The sequence below is a fragment of the Gavia stellata genome, chromosome 20 (genome assembly GCF_030936135.1).
Source record: "Gavia stellata isolate bGavSte3 chromosome 20, bGavSte3.hap2, whole genome shotgun sequence".
Taxonomy (NCBI): domain Eukaryota; kingdom Metazoa; phylum Chordata; class Aves; order Gaviiformes; family Gaviidae; genus Gavia; species Gavia stellata.
The window spans coordinates 5,001,678-5,008,635 of NC_082613.1; positions in this window are offsets into that span (position 1 = coordinate 5,001,678).

A 6,958-nucleotide genomic window follows, 5' to 3' on the forward strand; every position below is an offset into this window, starting at 1 on the left:
GGGAGAAAAGACTACACAAAGCACCCAAAACATGAAAACAACAGCAGCAACACCTCAAAACCTCTCATTTCTTACTGTATTGTCATATCTCTGAAGTTATGAGTTTCTCTTCTGCATATAGAGGACGAGCCTAAGAGCACATACAACACTCATGGTCTACAATGGGTGCCAAATGGCAATGTTCAAAACCACTTTCTTTCAGCTTAATCTGTTGTAGTTAAGGATCTCCTGGATATTATTTTGAGGCTCATGCCAGAAGTTGCAGGGTCCAGAGAATATATAATGTGTGGCAATTTAATAGAGAGCTCTCCAGAGAAGTACCGTGTCTGGAGCAGAGAGAAAACATTAACCTAAACATTTCTAAGGGAAAAAATTAATGGTGATAAAGTGATAACAAGATTAAGTTGGATAGAACTAACTATTCATGTTAAGGGCCATGAGCAAGGTCTTGCTTTGGCAGTAAGTGCATTTATTGAAAGCAAGAAAGAGTAATAAGCTCAAATATTGCTTGCTTAGGGGAAAGATTTTCAAAATTCAATGTATGGAAGTAATTAGACTAGAGAGAAAATTAGAATGGGAAAAACAGCACCAAGTCATTTCACCAAGAAAAATTTCTTTACTGAGAGTGGTGAAGCACTGGAAGAGGCTGCCCAGGGAGGTAGTGGAGTCACCATCACTGGAGGTGTTCAAGGAACGTGTGGATGTGGCACTGCAGGACATGGTTTAGTGGGCATGGTGGGGTTGGGTTGGTGGTTGGACTTCATGATCTTACAGGTCTTTTCCAACTGTAGTGATTCTGTGAAGTCACTTGGAGTCACAGTATAAAAAAAATTGTAGATTCTCCTTATTCATGACATACACAGTGGACTAAACCTCCTATTTTCTGATCAGTCTTGCTTTATCAAAGACATTTATTTTCTAGTCATGAATGAATAGTTTCAATTAAAATATAAGCTCACATGTCAATTAAATTCAAAGAGAAATTCTCTTGACATTTGGAAATAATCATTGAAGATCACCAATTACTACCAGAGGCTGCTATACTTAAAACTATTCATACACAGGAATAGAATATATTCTGTTACTGGATTAACATAAAATGTGTGGTCTCTATTACCCTGTTGGGGTTTAATTTAAAGAAAAAGAAAAGTGATAGCCCTTTCAAAGGTTTAAAGTGTTTTGGGGTTTTTTTTGTTTTTTTCTTTTGCTTCCAGCAGCAAATATTACAATAGCAGCATGATGTATATATGTAAGGGTATCACAAATTATAGGGTGACATAATAAGACAACAGGACTTCGCATGTACTCTTAAAACCTGACAATTCTTTAGTGACTTATTTACTTAAACTGCCATTTCATTCAATGCAGTGAAGCTTTGCTGACATCTTAGCTTGATCTAGCATACTTAAATGGAACTTTGTTACATTTAAATACACACGTTCTTAGTTTCAGGCTGACTCCTAGCTTATTCCACATTGCTAAAAATAAAGTAAGATATCTGTTGATATATGTACTCTGAGTACAATATTTCCTTATGAATTTGATCTTAAATTTCTACTAAAACACCTTTTTAATCTCCTCTAGAGTACATAAATATTAACATTTCATCTCATAATTCCTAGGATCCACAGAAAATACATCATCTACAGTACAGATTCCCAAAGGGAGACTCCAGGTTACTGAGGTTACTTACTGCAGCTTCAATCAGTACCTACCCTTTCAGTCACCTGTTGTATCCTTCAGCTGTTAAGGACCTATGCCCATGGTGTGCTGATGCTTTTTTGTGGCACAAGCTATTTACCCTACTCCTGCAGAAGAAATGCTCGCGCTCACTCTGTCTGCTATCAGGAGAGACTTCCCTTTAACAGCAGCAGGGATAGCAAGGGACATACCAATGGAAGCTGGCCTCTCAGGGGAAACTTTACTCCTCAAACAGTATGAGGTTACTTGAACTTTACTAGGATTTCTCAACTGTCAGGAAGCAGAGCTACAATTCCCTTGTTAATAATAAGTGCTAACATACACAAGGGTCTTGGAAAGCAGTGTGATGTTAAACTGCTTGGAGTTTGTTATTGCTGGGGTTTGGGGGGTTTTTTTGGGTTTTTTTTTGTTTTGTTTTGTTTTTGTTTTCTTTTTTTGAGTGTTGTTTTTTTTTTTAAACCAGACAACCAAAAAGGTCACCATTCTTCTGTTTTTTAGTTTTGCATTTAGTAGGATTGCTCTTTATTCCTTCTATTCTTCTACTGATCTGGGGGAGAGGAAGCACAGAGGGAAAATGACAAATAGGTTGCATTTGTCCCTTCCCTCTATCATTTGTTTCACGGGTAAGTGAGTAGAAATGAAGACAGCATGTTCCATGCCGAATACTGAGAGCATAGAACAGGGCCTCTAGCTAAAGCACAAATAATTTCTATGCATGATGAATCCTTTCAATAACAAGAGCCCTGCTAATGTGGGATCAAATCACAGTCATTAGCTCTTGGCACTGTTTTTTAAAAAGATATAGAAATCCAAACAGCATCCAGCCCTAGTCCAGTATCACGCACACTAGCCAGTATTTCAGTTGGTAACTTACTTTTCTCATCAGTGTGCTGGTATAATTATCCTATCAGATGGCTTTTTTTCTAAACTTCTCCAAAAGCAATAGCCTGCTTAAGAAAATGATGGATCATTCTGAAATAAGGGGCTGTGGTATAATTCTATTGATGAATGAATTGACTCTGGGACTATACCAAAACCTGTAGCCCTATGTGATGAGTGATTTTCTAAGGCAGGTAACAAACTTTTGAAACAAAACCCAATTTTCCCTTTTTTAAAAAAAAAAATCCTAATTCTGCAATATATAATATCAATATGTAGCATGTACATTACTGAAAGGGATCAGCTTCCCCAGTTGTAAACAAGTAGATTCACAAATGTGTATGTCTTCTTGCAAACTCTTCTTGTAGTCAATTAGCTGTTTCCTTGCTTCTGAAGCAGTAAAACCATGCTTATATGGGCAAAGTCCTCTACATTCTTTGAACTGCATGACTTACTATAATTCTCATTAAACGACAGAATCAAGAACAGAAAAAACAAGTTTCTTACTGAAGGAGAGGCAAGAACTTTGTATCTGCTTTCTTGTCTTATTTTGTCTTTATACTATGTCTTATACAATGCTGTCAGGTAACTACAGGACAGTGTATTATTTAGAAGCCCATCAGGAGTAGACTTGGTAACCTCAAAGCAAGAGGAATGGACACCTTCTACAAGAGACCCTGCTGTGAACCAAGTTCCAAATGTACAAAATTGTCTCATCACCAAAGCTTCTTTGAAGTCACTGCAGAACTGACACTACACACCAGCTATTCTAGTGCTTCTTATTTTCAGTCAACAGTGCCTTTTGAATCCATGGTAGTCATAGAAGGAGTCACACTTACTGCAGCAAAAATACTTTTAAACTGAGTTCAGGTTCTTTGACTGTGACCCAGAAGCTTTACATAGTCATTTAGAAACACTTATCTTTAGCTCAAGCCATCTTTTTCCTTTTTTAAAAAAATTTTTTGCATTATTATTTTTATGTAGTTAGTAGTTATTTTCCCATTTTAATTTATAATTCTATTATTCAGTATTTTACCTATTGAAAAATTTTGTTGTTAATACCCTGCAATGTGTGAATTATATATTCTCTTAAAATCCCCAAACAATTACTTTTCCTCAGTTTAAGCATACATGGTATTTTATTTTTAAGCAGTATTTTCTTTTGGGAATTTTTGTTTTTTTCATCTGCACTTTCTTTCAGTAATTGTGCATCCATAAAGATATTTTATATTTCATTCTTAATGGATTTTTCCATGAAAAGAAAACTAGTAATTAGTAAAGAGTTCTACTTAGATGGTTGCTTCTGTATTCCCCATGTTACTGTACTTTAGGGAACAGTCTATGGTAAAATAGATACTACTGTTTTATAAATGTGGTTCCACAGAAAATTAAACTTCAGCCTGTGTTTCACATTCTCTCAGTCCAGATAAGGGATGTCCCCCATGTATGTATTTTTTACCAGTAAACGCACTAGAATAACTACTGCTTTCATAAATTGTCACACTGCTACTGGATTTGCTAGCTTGATACACTTCTAACATCCTGGGTCTGTTCAGAATTTGTCAAATAGAAATGGACTCCATTTATTACCAAATTAGACTGTGGAAAAATGCTAGTTAATAAATTCGCTTTAGGTCCCAGCTGAACAGTAAGCATGTGGCCATGCTGCCCACCGGTGTACGTAGGGACCCCCCCGATAACATGTTCGTGACTGTTACTGACATCATGGAATGTGTAGTTCTCATTCTACTTAAATCAAAAGACAACCTAATGATAAAGACTGGCCTTCTAGACTGTGACAAAAAACCTGCTGACCAAATAATTCCAAAAATCCTTGATGCTTAGCTAACTCCAGAAGAGTCAATAACATGAAAAAAATCAAATACTTGACAAAGAAGGAGACACTACAGCTGATCCACTGTGATTTAGTGTTTTATTTCAACACAGAACACACTGCATTTTAGATGTAGAAAACAACCTAAGATGCTCAGATTTGACTAGCCCAGACTAAGACACAGATTATATCCTCCCAGGCCAATATTCAATAACGTAACAGAAGAGATAAAAGGGTGGTGTGATGGTTAGCTGATAACTTTAGCTGTTGTTCTCTGAATTACATAAAAACACAGTCCTGAAACAGTCTGTATGAAACTCAGCCAAAAAAGAGGATCAAGTGGGATAACATTTTAAAGTTGAATCAATACATGCTTATTTTGAAAACAAGTTTTTATGATGCTGCCATATGATCTCTTCTAGAAGAGGATACGTGTTCTGTTCCAAGCCTCTTTTGCCGACTTTTTATGCAACCTTGGTTCAAAATATAAGATTTATTTGGAAATAAATTCCCACTGATTTTTATATTTGAAAAGAGAATTTTTTTTTTTTTTACATGTCTTAACTTTTCCCTCATCCAAAAAAAAATAAAAAAATCAAATTTCCTTAAAAGCTTAATGGTCACCAACAGCAAAGTATTCAACTGAAATAAAACAGAATATGATAGACATAATGAATACCTAGGACATAAGATTCTTGTTTGAATCTCTTCATACAAAAGAGAGACACCATTCACGTCTGAGTAAGTCAGTTTGAGATGTTTTTCAGTGGTGACACTAATTTTGACCAGTGTAACAAAGAACTGAACCACTGTTTCCCTTAAGCTCAGGCACTTCTCCCCTAGTCTTACCTGTCCTCCCATGCTGTTTCCAGCTACTATTACCTGCAGACATACCCAGGCCCTCTTCTGACACAGCAATGCCAGCAGATATCATTACAGCTGGTGGGACTCAAAAATTTGTGTCTCTGTTAAGTATTTCCATCTCAATCTGTGCTTGTTACAAGGTCTGAAGAGGGAACCAGTTTATGTTCCGGGTGCATTAGCAGAATAATTTGAAGAAATCTGCTCTTTTTATTATACTTGTCTTGGTGCTAAAGTTATAAAACAACTGGACATCATTGATGACAACCATTTGATTATACCTGTACTTTTTCTTCCGTAGTTCTACTACAGAAAGTGCATCAATACAAGAGGATTCTAACCAACAGAACGGAAATACGGTGCCTCTAGACAGATGATTGCAGGTTTGTGTCTAATGACATAGCACTTAGAGAAATATAACTACTTCTTTATTTAGGAACATCAGGTACTGTTCTAGGAAACACCTTCGCAATCACTGCATCTAGCTCTCTTCTGTTGCAAGCTACCGTATTTTACATGTTCCCACTTAAAAACTAGTATTAATTTGCTATAATGTAATGAAGATCAAAATTAGAACAATATTTCCATCTTCTATTCAGTCAGTTTGTCTCATCTAAAAGAAAAATCACAGCTTGAGCTGTGTAATCTTAGCAAAAGGTAAATCTCAGTTTATTATGTACCAAGACTTCCTAATAAGCCATTTGACTGAATTAAACTCATCTTTCCTTTTTTGTGACAACTCATGTCATGACATTAAAGGTCATGTTCCTTCATTTCTGTCACTTTAAATTATGCCATCAATATTACGAAGTGATCCAACAGAGAATTTAATAAATGCTACAGAATTATTAAAATCATAGTAGGTGGCTGCTTTTCACATACTCATGCAGTTCCTTTTATGATTTCAGCTAACACTTTACATTCTTAACAGGAAAAAACAGGTGCCTTGAATATAATAGGAAATAAGTTGAGGATGCAAGTCTGGGGAGGAGTAGTAACTTAAATTCCAGTCACGCCATGCCTATAATCACAGCAATAGCACCATGCATGCATTCATTAAGGAAACATTCAGTTCCCCTCTTTGCAATCAGGTTTAAAATGATTTAGCTCAACACTCTATCCCCAAAAGCATACATCTGTACTAAAATAAGAAATAAATAATTTAAAGGTATAAATGTTTATTGAAAACATTTGCATCCAACTCAATCAAGTGCTTAGTTGTATACTTTTCAGTATGACTATTTTATTTCCATGTTGTTCTTTAGGTTTTAAATGAGAAATTAAGTTCCATTTTTCAAACAAAGCACCTTTCTGTTTCCCCCACCTTCTGGCAGATAGTCCTGATCTAGTTGCTAGAAGATGACTCGGAGTTCCCCACTGGAAACACAAATTGAAGGTATAATCCAACTGTAAACACACCATTTACGTTAATAGTTGTGAAAAACCAACCTGGAGAATTAACTGCCACACAGTAGCATAACACGTGTGCTTTCCCTGTCTGAGAAAGCAGCAAGTACTCTGGGAGAAGGAAATGAAATAATTTTTTTTTAGTGTGGTTGCAGTTTAAGATACGGCTTTTTTCCCCAGGTTTAATTATGGTGTCGTAGATTCCCATTTTGTAATTTCTCTTCCTTAATTGATTCATATTTCTATTTTTGAGTTAAAATTCTGCATCCAACTACA